Genomic DNA, 15,398 nt, shown 5'->3' with positions numbered 1-15,398 from the left:
CCAGGCAGGCAGGCGTTGCCATCCCCAGCTCCCTGCCTCAGGGTGACAGTGCAGTGACAGGCTGTCACACAGTGCCAGCGATGGGAGGTGATGACCCTCATTAACAGAGAGAGAAAGACAGACAGAGAGATTTAAAAAGCTACTTTCGACTCTGAAGTAAAAGTGACATTTGAAGAGGAGAAGACTGTGTGTTGTTGGGTCTCTTGTTGTGCTGTTTAGTGTGTGTGTGTGTGTGTGTGTGTGTGTGTGTGTGTGTGTGTGTGTGTGTGTGTGTGTGTGTGTGTGTGTGTGTGTGTGTGTGTGTGTGTGTGTGTGTGTGTGTGTGTGTCTTTCCTTGCTGACTGTTTATTTTAGACTACTGGGATGGAGGGATGGAGGGATAGAGGGAAGAGCTTGATGGTGTCTGGGGGACGTTAGTGAAGGTCACGGTGATGGACGGATAGATGGACAACTGTGGCTGGAGGGGTGGCATGGCTCTCTGTGTTACATGAAGCCATAGCAATAGAATTGCTGGCATCCTTAGCACAGGGGCGTAGGCACGGTTGGGCCTAGGTGGGCGCATGTCCACCCACTGGGGAACCAGGCTCACCTAATCAGATTGAGGCCCAAAAATATAATATAAATTTATTTGATTTGCTGTAAATGTCAGTGTTTCAAACGGGACAATATTTGTCTTTTTACCTTAGCACAGTACTTGACTTGGGCAGGAGCTCACCGGAACTGAGTACTGGGACCTCAAATGTTCTTCTGCTTGAGTTCCTGCATCTCCTAGAGAATATTAACTCAAAAGTATTGAGGAGTTCCTGGACCTAAATGTAAATGGTACCGGCAGCCAAAATGAGTACCTATTTCAGTCCAAGTCAAGCACTGGCCTAAACATGCATACACCATCAGATAGAATTCATAGCAAGCAGTAAGGAAGGGGTGGGACAACTAAAGGGATACACACTAAGTGTACATCCTTCCATGACATAGAATGACCAGGTGAATCTAGGTGAAAGCTATGATCCCTTATTGATGTCACTTGTTAAATCCACTTCAATCAGTATAGATGAAGGGGAGGAGACAGGTTAAAGAAGGATTTTTAAGCCAGGAGACAATTGAGACATGGATTGTGTATACAGTTGAAGTCGAAAGTTTACATACACCTTAGCCAAATATATTTAAACTCCGTTTTTCACAATTCCTGACATTTAATCCTGTCAGAGTCGTGTGTATAGGTGGCAGGGAAGTCAGGCGCAGGAGAGTCAAACGGAGTGTAAAATGGAGTCTTTTAAAGAATGTTCAAGTACATGCTCAATAACACTAATAAGAAACGAACATAAACAAATATGGGTCCGAACACTAACAAGAAACAATCTCTGACAAAGACATGAGGAGAAACAGAGGGTTAAATACACAACATGTCATGGATGGGATTGGAAACAGGTGTGTGAGAAGACAAGACAAAACCAATGGAAAAATGAAAAATGGATCAATGATGGCTAGAAGACCGGTGACGTCGACCGCCGAACACCGCCCGAACAAGGAGAGGCAACGACTTCGGCAGAAGTCGTGACAAATCCAAGTAAAAAATCTCTGTCTTAGGTCAGTTAGGATCACCACTTTATTTTAAGAATGTTAAATGTCAGAATAATAGTAGAGAGAATAATTTTCTTGAGCTTTGATTTCTTTCGCCACATTCCAAGTGGGTCAGAAGTTTTGTATTTGGTAGCATTGCCTTTAAATTGTTTAACTTAGGTCAAATGTTTCAGATAGCCTTCCACAAGCTTCCCCACAATAAGTTAGGTCAATTTTGGCCCATTCCTCCTGACAGAGCTGGTGTAACTGAGTCAGGTTTGTAGGCCTCCTTGCTTGCACACGCTTTTTCAGTTCTGCCCACAAATGTTCTATAGGATTGAGGTCAGGGCTTTGTGATGGCCAATACTTAGACTTTTTTGTCCTCAAGCCATAACTTTGGAAATATGCTTGGGGTCATTGGTCATTTGGAAGACCCATTTGCGACCAAGCTTTAACTTCCTGACTGATGTCTTGAGATGTTGCTTCAATATATCCACATAATTTCCCCTCCTAATGATGCCATCTATTTTGTGAAGTGCACCAGTGCAGCAAAGCACCCCACAACATGATGCTGCCACCCTCGTGCATCACGGTTGGGATGGTGTTCTTCGGCTTGCAAGCATCCCCCTTTTTCCTCCAAACATAACGATAGTCATTATGGCCTAATAGTTCTATTTTTGTTTCATCAGACCAAAGAAAATGTCTCCAAAAAGTACGATCTTTGTCCCCATGTGCAGTTGCAAACCGTAGTCTGGCTTTTTTATGGCAGTTTTGGAGCAGTGGCTTCTTCCTTGCTGTGCGGCCAATCAGGTTATGTTGATATAGGACTTGTTTTACTGTGGATATAAATACTTTTGTACCTGTTTCCTCCAGCATCTTCACAAGGTCCTTTGCTGTTGTTCTGGGATTGATTTACACTTTTCGCACCAACGTACGTTCATCTCTAGGAGACTGAACGCGTCTTCTTCCTGAGCGGTATGACGGCTGCGCAGTCCCATGGTGTTTACACTTGCGTACTATTGTTTGTAAAGATGAACGTGGTACCTTCAGGCCTTTCTAAATTGCTCCCAAGGATGAACCAGACTTGTGGAGGTCTACAAGTTTTTTTCTGAGGTCTTGGCTGATTTCTTTTGATTTTCCCATGATGTCAAGCAAAGAGGCACTGAGTTTTAAGGTAAGCCATGAAATACATCCACAGGTACACCTCCAATTGACTCAAATTATGTCAATTAGCCTATCAGAAGCTTCTAAAGCGTGACATTATTTTCTGGAACTTTCCAAGCTGTTTAAAGGCACAGTCAACTTAGTAAACTTCTGACCCACTGGAATTGTGATACAGTGATTTGTAAGTGAAATAATCTGTCTGTAAACAATTGTTGGAAAAATGACTTGTGTCATGCACAAAGTAGATGTCCTAACCTACTTGCCAAAACTATAGTTTGTTAACAAGATATTTGTGGAGTGGTTGAAAAACGAGTTTTAATGACTCCAACCTAAGTGTATGTAAACTTCCACCTTCAACTGTATGTGCTATTCATAGAGTGAATGGGCAAAACAAAAGATTTAAGTTCCTTTGAATGGGGAACAAAAGATTTAAGTGCCTTTGAACAGGGATATCCAGCCAACTTAACACAACTATGGGAAGCATTTGAGTCAACATGGGCCAGCATCCCTGTGGAACGCTTCGACACCTTGTAGAGTCCCTGCCCCAGCAAATTGAGGCTGTTCTGAGGGGAAAAGCAGGGGGTGCAACTCAATATTAGGAAGGTGTTCTTAATGTTTGTACACTCAGTGTATATTGACAATAATAATAATAATAATACATTTTATTTGGCAGATGTCTTTCAGGATACTTAAGGACATCACACATACAATCTAGTGCTGTTTATAAAATCTATTTCATAATAGGCCTATGTAATGAATTTGAATTCTACTTGAATATTAACCCCCCCCCCAAAAATCATAATAACTTATCAAAATCAAAATAATGGGCTGGTTCTGGCACATGCACTGATACCATGTACATTAAACAGTAGCTATCACTGTGTAGGGTAGGCTCCTTTTTGTAGGCTACTCATCGTTAGCTAGCTAGCTAAGACTCATTAGCCAACTTGGCCAGCAAAATTAAGTAAAATGGCCAAACAAAGCTCACTGTTAAATTATTTTAAGATACTTTTTTCTTTGTGTGTAGAAGAAAGAGTTATTTGAAATCAGAGATTTCGCCCTCAATCAGTGATTATATTGATCTAATGGAGGGCCTTAAAAAAGTGTTTCAGTACATTCAGAGACAAGGACCAGCACCACAAACACTGTTTTTATTCAACACTTTTAGAAATCATGAAACACGCTTCTCCACTTCGACTCACACTCTCTTGGTCCCTCCACTGAGACATCATCATCAGTCCATCAGTTCAAATTCAAATGTCTGCTCTGATGTGCCTCGCAAGTAACAGGCTACAACAACTGGCCTATTACCAGTGTTTTAATATAGCCAAACTTGAGACTCGAGTTTTGAAATATAAGGTTCTATGTTATTTATAATAAGGGGAAAGCCTACATGGAGAAAAATCTAGTCAATGTAAATAGCCTATCATTTTTAGGAATGTAATTTAATTGGAAATAGCACTTTGCCCTGTATGCTATTGATCATTTAATTGATATCACACAATACATTGTAGGCGGACTTGATCTCCCGCGCTCAGCAGAGAATTACACTCTGCTTGCATTTTGACTCAAAGTGATCTTGACTAAGAAAAGGTTGGTGACCAGTGTTGTCTACTGTGATCATTAATGATATATCAGGGCATTATGTTCTAGTCTATTAATTATAGGGGTACGGTTTATTATTATTGTAGGTCTATGTGAGTCGCATGTTAAAGAGTCATGGATTTACGTAGGCTTACAAGACTATTTGGTCTGTAATGCAAAATCACACGTTAGATAGTTTGTTGTGTGCGATCGATTACAGTGGGTTATATGGTAGGCTTTGTTTAAATTATAATTTGAGTGGCCAAATTTTGGCCCAACTACATTTTTGCTGGCATGCCATCTACGGGTTTCTACACCCCTGCCATAGCATCCTCTTTACAGACTGGTGTGTAAACAAAACATCTTTACATTTAATGTATGTTATGAAAGTGGCTTCTCAGTTCTCTCTGCTTTAGGAGTGTACTAACTAGGGAAGTATCAGATAAGATCGAAGGGAAACGTTTCATATAAAATACACCCTTATCAGGACTGTCACTGTTTGTGTCTGCTATATGTAGGGGTATGCCCCTTATCATTCCTCCTCAGTGACATGTGAGCCCCTTTGAAATGCACCTACTGTACCTATTCAAATGGCTGCCTTGGTATTCTTCTGAATAAAATCTTCTTTGATCAATGTAGAGCAGGGTAAGGTGAAGAGAACAAGAGATTCCTGTCACGGTTATTTATAGCTTGGCTCTGTCTTAAATCAGATATCTCCCTAGGCCTGTAATATGTTTGCAAATCTATTAAGATGTGTTTTGTATTCAGGTCTTATGTGTACTCTACTGAAAACCGCAATAATACTGTACCTGCTATGTATTTGCAATAATGACCAGCCATTTTGGACTGCAAATAGCAGTCTTATTGCTGAGTGTCTGTGTGTTGTGTCGCAGGCAAATATACAGGGTCTGAAGTGTGACAAGTGTAAGTTGGTGATGTTTGGCCTGAGCGCCAGGAACCCACTGGGCTGCAGTCAGTGTTACTGCTTCGGTATGACCAGCAACTGCACTGAGGCACAGGGCCTCATCCGCATGTGGGTAAGTCGAGTCATGAAGAAATGTGACAGAAATGTACACACAGCACACATGTACCGTGTGGGCACATGCATCCCCTATCACATGCAAGTCCACCCACTCACAGGCACAGACTGAGGTATTCGTACAGTATTCGTACACAAGCATACAGTTAAATACATCACGCACCACGCACACACACACGCGCGTGCACACACACATATTTTGAAATATGTGTACTGTGTGGCTCAGTTGGTAGAGAATGGTGCTTGCAACGCCAGGGTTGTGGGTTTAATTCCCAAGCGGGACCAGTACAAAAATGTACACACTCACTGCTGTAAGTCGCTCTGGATAAGAGCGTCTGCTAAATGAAAAAAATGTAATGATAAAACAACATTTCTTTTCAAGCAACAGTTTGTATTTATATTTACATGAGAGTGGTTCTCCTCCATTCTTCATTCCCGGACAGGTATTTATTCCTCATCTTATTTTGTAATTTATGGGACATAGAGAGAACCAGGGGGACCAGGCACAAACAGGAGGCTAGCCTGGTACCAGGGAGGTATAGGGGGCTTGAAAGCAGGCAGAGTATGGGAGCTGCAGCTTCCATGTTTGTTTTAATAAGGATTTCCTGCCAGAGCACCACAGACCTGATAACTCTCCGTCTGCTGTATCCATGGAGACCGTGGCTGAGGACATTGGCAGAGGGACCCTTCTTTCATATAAATGGAAACGACAAACAAATTAAATAAAGGTTGCCGTCCCAAAGTTAATCTAAGTTTGTTTGCTATAAGACTAAGAGTAAAAAGAGAGCCAGTTGAGAATCCTCTCCCTCATTTATTGGAAGGCAGGAGATTTTCTCTAAGTCAGTGAGTCGTGTGATTGCATGGTGAGGTGAGGGGCACAGCCCGGCCCCTCTGGAGCCTTTAGTGAGCCCTACCCTGGATATTTAGATGGGAGTGGTAAGGAGAGAGTCTAAAAAACACTATTTTGATCAAAACATTTATTTTTTACCCTTTAGTGTGTTTTCTTGACTGTATTTATACTTGGGATATCGCTTTTCAACAGTAAATATTCACAAATCGCTGGAAGACGTCTTTAAAACAGGGGCCTCAGAGGCATAGCCTACTGTACAGGAGTGGCTTCTTAAAGGTATTCATGCTCTATTTGCCCAGTGAAACATGTCTCTGGCCTCAGGATGTGAAATGCATTTTAATCTACAACTATATGAGAGGCTGAGTCCTGGTGTGGTACTGGAGAATAGAGTTGTCCAATGTCACAGAGGCTGTTTTTCTTTCAAAATACCCTTGCATAATCCACTTGCAACATAAGCACTTCAAATCCTTGGAAAAGACCTTCTCAAATACAACCCATTATCTGTGTATTTTGTGTGACATTTATAAGTGATGCTGTTTGTTTGTTGTCTCTGTGTTGCTGCAGTTGTCCCTGAAACCAGAGCAGACCAAGCTGCCCCTAGTGGACAAGACAACCAGCAGGAGACCACACGTGGAGTGACCTTCCAGCACCCAGAGATCATCGCTAACGCTGACCTGGTCACCCAGAAGTTGACCAAAACCTACTACTGGAGACTACCTGAACAGTTCCAGGCGTCCATGGTGAGGGCACCCTCCTCACAAAATGATTTAACAAGTTGATAAGAAGTGTACAATCGACCGCTGACATATACTGTATAATTGCTTGGGTCTGATTCATGTGTTTGAATTGAGAATTGGTGAACATTGCTGCTTTAAAACACTATCCAACTTGCACTTATCAGCAGTTGACTATATTCTGTTCAGAGATGAGTATTGTACTAACAAGTTACTTGGATGGTTTCTCCTCTTTAGATCACAGCCTACTGAAGCAAGCTGAAGTACACCATCTACTTTAAGGGGGGTGACGAGACAGGCCGCACCTCCTACGAACCCCAGGTCATCATAAAGGAAGTGTCCAACAGAGACAAGGTGATGGTCCGCCACATGCAGGGACTGCAGATTGGACAACCCACCCGCTATGAAATCGACATGACAGAGGTAAGGACCTGGGATTATATGCTGGATCTCTTATTGTCATAACTGTTTCCTAACCTCTTAAAATGCAGTTATTATCTATTTGACACTGAAACTCGCTTGTGTTGTTAAAACAATTATGGGCCTTTGTGATGGATGCCATGCCAATGCATCTCTTGTCTTTTTCCCAATAGCTTTTCAAAGCTAGATTTTAACCTCTAAAGATACAGTAATGATAAATTGACACTGAAGTGATGTTATGAACATGTTTTGTTTTTCAAAAAGAGTAGAAGTACGAAGACAAGAATGCCATGACACGCGAGGACTTCATGGACGTGCTGTTTTATGTTGACCACATCCTCATTAAGAGTTCCCATGGGAACATGATGAGACATAGCAGGTGAGCTCTCCTCTCTGTCTCTGAACACATAATTGGCTAAACTGAGACAACCACTGATAGAGAGCTAAGGCATTGACTGTTTACTCTACACTCTTCATTTCAGTATCACTGTCAGCTTAATCATGTCGTGATAACATGGATCACTCTCTGCCTTCAACACTGACCTGTTCAATCCATGTAATGAACTAGGGGCAATAGCATAATAGCATATTTCAAGCATAGAGAAGAGAATGCAGAATGTCCATGGAAAAGCTTTGGATTGTTGCCATTGGCTCACATGGCTGTCTCTCTCTCCCTTTCTCTTCCTTTCTCTCTCTCCATCTCTCTCTCCACTAAACCCAGGATCTCTGAGATTTCTATGGAGGTGGCAGAGGAGGGAAGGCCGTCCGTGGAGAGTGAGTGGGCTCACCAGATAGAGAAGTGTGACTACCCCCTGGGCTTCTCCGGCCTGTCCTGCGAGGTAGGCTAGCTAGCCACACCACCTGGTGTGTGTCTGTGTCTCCCATCAGACCATCAGCCCTGGCGACAGGGTCATCTATCAGAGAGGGTTGTGTATGTGTGTCTCCCATCAGTACCATCAGCCATGGCGACAGGGTCATCCACCAGAGAGGGCTGTGTGTGAGCGTGCGTGCGTGCGTGCGTGTGTGCGCGAGCGTGCGTGTGTGTGGCTGTGAGTCAGTCACGGACCAATCAGAGCCACAGCCGTGGAGTCAGGCTGAAACACCTGTTAGAAACAGTTCACATCCTTCTCATCAAAACTGCTAGCTCTCCCCCTATTTCTCACACCTCTGTCCAGACACCTCGAATGCTCCCCCATTCTTTAGTGCGTCTCTACTCCACTCCTAATGAACTCTTGTTGTGTTACTACGACAACCTCCATCCAGACCTGAGTGTTACTGATGTGTCTCCTACTGGATCCCTCATAAAGGCGGCTGTAAGAAAACCAGACAGATGGCAATAATTTGAAGCTGCCACATAGTTAATAAAGTTTTTTTAAACAGGCGTTTAACGTGTTTGCGGGGAACAGATGGTGCCTCAAATTGACCCGATTAATTCTCAGTGAGTATGTCTTGTTGGAGCTCCATAGGAGCCCGGGACTCCCACGAGCGCGCGCGGGGGGGGGGGGGGGGGGTAACAGCCAAACCGGTAACCGTCTGTCTGTGTTTCACCCATCGGCAGGGATGTGTGGCCGGGTTGTACCTTCTGTCTGCCCGCAGCGGTGGCGCGGCCTCCAGAACGGACATCGGGAGCTGTGTGCAGTGCCAGTGCAACGGGCACAGTGAGGCCTGTGACCCGGAGACATCCATCTGCCAGGTAAGCGCTTTACAACGTCCCTGTGACCTGAGGAGGACGGTGCCGTTGGCAATAGTTGGCAGGCTGCCCTGTGACTGCACCCATAAGAGTAGAGGATCTGCACATTTGTTCAGAAGCCAGCTGATAGGCTCCATAGTCCAGTGGCACCAGGAAGTAGAACATAGTGTAGCGTCTGGAATAGATTTGACTGGTAAATACTAACAAGAATGTAGCGCTAGAGAGCAGTCCATGTCGTTTAATACAGAGCATAATGTGCCCTTCAGATATAAGGTCCTTCGGTCCTTTGGTCAAGATAGAACCAACCTTATTCTCTGCTTCCCAAATCATCCCCTAGAGCCTGTCCTGCCTCATGTTATAGGCTGGAACTGAAACTCAATCCCAGCTTTCATTTGCATTTGTGCTAATAACAACATAATTTGCATTTTACGGAGCCGGCAAATTGAAAATGTTAAATGGGTTTGTACAGCGTAATGTGGGTAATTGAGGTACACAGGAAGTTAATGAAAGTCTTTTGAATACCCCGGCTCAGTAGTTCGCAACTTCTGCTGACTGATTAGTGTTGCTGCTCTGAATTGGCAGTTTGGCACTTTTTCTCAGAGCAGAGCAGTGGATAGAGGAGAGGAGAGGAAAATGGCCCTGGGCTGACAGGGAGGGCCCCAAGCTCAGGCTCTGGAAGGGCCCTCACTTCAACACAACAGTTAAGACACACCCAACCTCCACCCCGACAACCGCTGGTTTTAGTTTAGTTAGATTCTGAAGTTGTGAATTCATTTTAAGTAAATCATCCATCAGAGTGAATGGTTGTGAATGTGGATATGATATTAGTTATTCTTCTCTACAGAACTGCCAGCACAACACAAAGGGGGACAGATGTGAGCGCTGTGCCCCAGGATACTATGATGTAGTGAGGGGCAGACCCGGCGACTGCAAGCCCTGTGCCTGCTCCCTCACCAACCATGAGAACAAGTGAGAACAACAGAGGCACAGATGAATGGCTCTACTACTGTAAAATAAAATCAGTTCTCATATGGAGCTCTCTTTCTCTTAGTTTCAGCCCTTCCTGTGTGACAGAGGGATTGAATGACTACCATGGCCTGCCCTGAGGGCCATGTGGGAAAGTACTGTGAGAGGTAAGAACTCTCTACTGAACATACAAAATCCACAAGGATCTTTGTGAATCGTATTGTAACTGAACTCACCTCATACAGTGACCTGTAAAGTGTTGGTTCCATGTTTCATGAGCTGAAATAAAAGCTCCCAGAAATGTTCCACAAAATGCTTATTTCCCTCAAATGTTGTGCACGAATTTGTTAACATCCCTGTTGGTGAGCATTGTTCTCCATTGCCAAGATAATCCATCCACCTGACAGGTGTGGCATATCAAGAAGCAGATAGCATTACATAGGTGCACCTTGTGCTGGGGACAATAAAAAGACACCAAAATGTGTAGTTTTGTCACACAACACAATGCCACAGATGTCTCAAGTTTTGAGGGAGCGTGCAATTGGCATACAGGAATGTCTACCAGAGGTGATGCTAGAGAATTTAATGTTAATTTCTCTACCATAAACCGCCTCCAACGTCGTTTTAGAGAATTTGGCAATACATCCAAACAGCCTCACAACCGCAGTCCACATATATGGCGTTGTGTGGGCGAGCGGTTTGCTGATGTCAATGTTGTAAACAGAGTGCAATTTGAATGCACAGAGATACCGTGACGAGATCCTGAGGCCCATTGTGAGGTCAATTTTTTTTAAGGTATCTGTGACCAACAGATGCATATCTGTATTCCCAGTCATATGAAATCCATAGATTAGGGCCTAATTTATTTATTTAAGTTGACTGATTTCCTTACATGAACTATAGCTCAGTAAAATCGTTTAAATTGTTGCATGTTGCGTATCATTGTTTTTTCATGTTTAGCTGTGTCGTGACTTGACTTTCGTTAATCTGATGACTGTTATTTATTTAACAATATTTATCTAACAATTAACTCATTGGGATTTGGGGCACCACGGAAGAAGTTGTTTAACGAGTTACCATCTCCCGAATAAACTCGAAAAGATATATAAGTTATATATCGATAACAGTCACTTATTAATCATTACCTCATATCAGTCTCATTCTGAACAACGAATACTCCTTGGACCCGCAAGAACCCCAGCTTTACTTTGATTCAGCACTACACAAAATGTGTTTCATTAACAATTTACAAGCTAACTAAATAATAACACAGAATATACATACACACTTACATGAGACAAAGGTTCCTAGTGTACTGACAAGATATGACGGCTATTTACACAGCGATGGAGAATGGGGTGGTGAGAATAGAGAGATAGAGAAAAAGGGACATTTATCGTGGATACATTCTAGGACTGTCCTCACATTAATCATATACCTTGTACACAAACCGCCACCTGTTTGGAATAAGAAAATAATGAATGTATTTGCGCGTTGAATGCCGTTCGTTCGTCGTTTATCTCGGTCGGAACCAAGCCCTCTTGGAAAGTTGTTTCGGTGAGCCTTTCCTGTGGGCCACTTGTACAGTACACGCTCTGATTGTCCACCAGAGTTCACAATGTCCTTCTTAGTTGTCCAGTGTCCAATGGGCTGTTTCCTGAGAACAGCCGTACCAGTGATTGTCTGGAACAGCCGTACCAGTGATTGTCTGAGAGGGGAGTTTTCTTCTCCTCTTCCTTGGGTAGATAGTCAAAGTTCCAAACCCCTTTACACACACACATTTCTAGACTGGCGGTGTCCTGGTCTGGTAAGTTCATTTTCTTCACCTCGTGTTGAGAGTTTCAGAGTTTCTAACCATTTCAACATGTGGACCATGGTCTCACGTCTTTCTGGTCTAATATGTTACTTCTTAGCCGGCCCTTTTAAGCACTCTGGCCAAAGGGGACGGCTCCATCCGTCTGACACGCTCTTCTGACCTCACTCGGGGTGTGGCTACTTAATGTGCAAAGGATATGATTAGAAGTTATCTCTTATGACTCCTAAAATCACATTCCTATCTTAAAACCTGTTGAGGACAGAGGGCGCTGTTTTCACTTTGGGGGAAAATCGTGCCCAATTTAAACGGCCTCGTACTCAATTCTTGCTCGTACAATATGCATATTATTATTACTATTGGATAGAAAACACTCTCTAGTTTCTAAAACCGTTTGAATTATATCTGTGAGTAAAACAGAACTCCTTATGCAGCAAACTTCCTGACAGGAAGTGGAAAATCTGAAATCGATGCAGTGTTCCAGGGCCTGCCTATTAAAGTCCTTGATATTTATTAGTTTAGATGCACTTCATACGTCTTCCACTAGATGTCGACAGGCAGTGAGAGAAGAAATGGAGTGGGTAACTTGATCTGGGGTCGAATAATAGCTCTCGGCATGACGTGTCACCAGTTTCCTGTTTTCTGGAGAGCGCGTGAAGGGACCTGGATTTGCCTTCAGATAAGCTGTCGTTATGGACGACTAATATCTCCGGCTTTGATTTTATTTGATACATGTGACAATATCATCGTAAAGTACGTTTTTTCAATATAGTTTAATCAGATTATTGAAATTTTTTCGGGAGTTTTGCCGTGTTCCGTTCTCTGAGTTTGTTGACGATGGAGAGATTCGCGCCACTTGGCAAGTGTACTTGCTAAATCGAGAGGAAAAAAGGCCGTTCTAAAACCAAACAACGATTGTTCTGGACAAAGGACCCCTTGTACAACATTCTGATGGAAGATCAGCAAAAGTAGGACCCATTTTATGATGTTATTTCATATATCTGTCGTACATGTGAACTAGTAGTTTGCGGCCAGGTTTTGGGCACGCTCTCGCCATAACGTAAACTGCATATCGTAATGAAGTTATTTTTAGAATTCTAACACGGCGATTGCATTAAGAACTAGTGTATCTATCATTTCCTATACAACATGTATTTTTTAGTTATGTTTATGAATAGTTATTTGGTCAGAATATGTGTGTCAAAAAAAGTGTCAGAAAAATATCCGGACTTTGTGGGAAAAAGATGCTACGTTAGCACAATGTATAACCACTGATTTCAGCTCTAAATATGCACATTTTCGAACAAAACATAAGTGTATGTATAACCTGATGTTATAGGACTGTCATCTGATGAAGCTTATCAAGGTTAGTCAAAAATTATATATCTTGCTGGTTTATTCGCTATCGCTAACGTACCTATTGCTATCGCTAACGTACCTTGATGAATGAATGCGGTAGTGTGGTAGGCTATTGTAGTGAGCTAATATAATGCTATATTGTGTTTTCGCTGTAAAACACTTAAAAAATCGGAAATATTGGCTGGATTCACAAGATGTTTGTCTTTAATTTGCTGTACACCATCAATTTTTCAGAAATGTTTTATGATGAGTATTTAGGTATTTGACGTTGGTGTCTGTAATTACTCTGGCTGCTTCGGTTCTATTTCTGACGGTAGCTGTGATTGTAGCTGCAATGTAAAACTGATTTATACCTCAAATATGCACATTTTTCGAACAAAACATAGATTTATTGTATAACATGTTATAAGACTGTCATCTGATGAAGTTGTTTCTTGGTTAGTTTGGTTGGTTCTTGGTTAGTTAGGTTGGCTTTGTGCATGCTACCTGTGCTGTGAAAAATGTCTGTCCTTTTTTGTATTTGGTGGTGAGCTAACATAAATATATGTGGTGTTTTCGCTGTAAAACATTTTAAAAATCGGACATGTTGACTGGATTCACAAGATGTGTATCTTTCATTTGCTGTATTGGACTTGTTAATGTGTGAAAGTTAAATATTTCTAAAAAATATATTTTGAATTTCACGCTCTGCCTTTTCAGTGGAATGTGGGAGGAGTTCCGCTAGCGGAACGCCAGAGCCAGACAGGTTAACAGAAATATCTTCATAATGTTTCATATCCTATGCACAACGTATTGGATGGAAACGTGACATATAAAGGGGGTATTCATTCCAAGTTACAGTATTTGGTCCATGCAGTTTTTAATAACATCACAAAATGAAAAGCAATATGACATTTGTTTTCTACATCTCCCCACTGACCATTTACCACATTCTTTATGATAGAACTATTGTTTCATTATCCACTTTTTGAACGTTAGAGTTTTTGGGCGGCAAAAGTCTTCTGGAGACGAAGACATTCTTTTGGTTGATACTAAGGAGCAAGAGTTCTCTGCTGCATAGAATTTACGACCAGTGTGTGAAGATGTCAAAACCCCCATTGTCTCCCCCCCCTCCCCCTTTGTGTGTGGGTGGGAGAGTGTCTGGTGATTCTCAGCCATTGCCAAGCTGATCTGACCCATTGTGATCCTCACGTGCAGTCATGACAGTTGTTTTGGGGGTTTCCTCCAAAGGTTTCCTTTGAGCCAAAGCCGAAGGGATCATGCCCAGGGGGCCAGGGTTCTGGCCTGGAAGCACGCTTTCCACTGTACTTTCGGTACTGCATTTTAGATGAAGCCGAGGCCAAAAGGACAATCCCATAGATGGCTCCACAGAGAAGTACAATTTAAAAATTCCTTTGTGACAAAAATATTCATTGAATTATTCCAGTAATTGTCTTCAAGGCCGTTTTTTTGTCTGCCATGCTTCTGGATGACGTGACGATGTCATCGCTGCTCGCGCTTGCTACAGTGCGCGCTGAGCGCTAGTGCGCAGGCATTATCGGCTCTGTAAAGCAGATGGCAGCGACCACGAAACAGGGTATGTGAACTTGAGTAGATTACGTTAAAAAACAGCGGGCGTCCATCTAGGAAGCAGTCTCCAGTTCTTTTATACCTCAATGATCATGCCTCATCTTTTGGAGGTGGATGCAGATTGTATGGTGCTCCACAACAACACTCTTGGACTGTAAGTAAAGTCGATAATCAACATTACTGCTCAGGAACTCCTTCCGTTTATCCAAATGTAATGGCAGGCCTCCCGAGTGTCACAACCGGCCGTGATTGGGAGACCCTAGGGCAGCGCACAATTGGCCCAGTGTCGTCCGGGTTAGGGGAGGGTTTGGCTGGGGGGGCTTTACTTGACTCATCGCTCTCTTGTGGCGGGCAGGCGCCTGCAGGCTGACCTCGGTCGTCAGTTGAACACTGTTTCCTCCGACACATTGGTGCGGCTGGCTTCCAGGTCAAGAGGGTGGGTGTTAAGAAGCACAGTTTGATGGGTCATGTTTCGGAGGACGCATGACTCGACCTTCGCCTACCCTTTGGGCAGTTGCAGCGATGAGTCAAGATTGAAATTGGTGAGAAAAATAAATAAATAATTTTTAATGGCAACATTTTACTGAACATTATATTATCGTAATTTGTCGTGAAGAGTTCATCGTCAAACGGCGGGAAATTAGCTAGCT

The 15,398-nt window shown here is 42.9% G+C and overlaps 1 pseudogene; it reads left to right on the top strand.

Moving 5' to 3' along the window:
• LOC129817121 (laminin subunit alpha-2-like) overlaps positions 1-15,398 on the top strand; it is a 191,211-nt pseudogene that overhangs the window by 121,971 nt on the left and 53,842 nt on the right.

Source organism: Salvelinus fontinalis, chromosome 20 (genome assembly GCF_029448725.1).
Source record: "Salvelinus fontinalis isolate EN_2023a chromosome 20, ASM2944872v1, whole genome shotgun sequence".
NCBI lineage: Eukaryota > Metazoa > Chordata > Actinopteri > Salmoniformes > Salmonidae > Salvelinus > Salvelinus fontinalis.
Note: the sequence above shows the minus strand (reverse complement) of the source record. Positions and strands in the feature narration are given on the sequence as shown.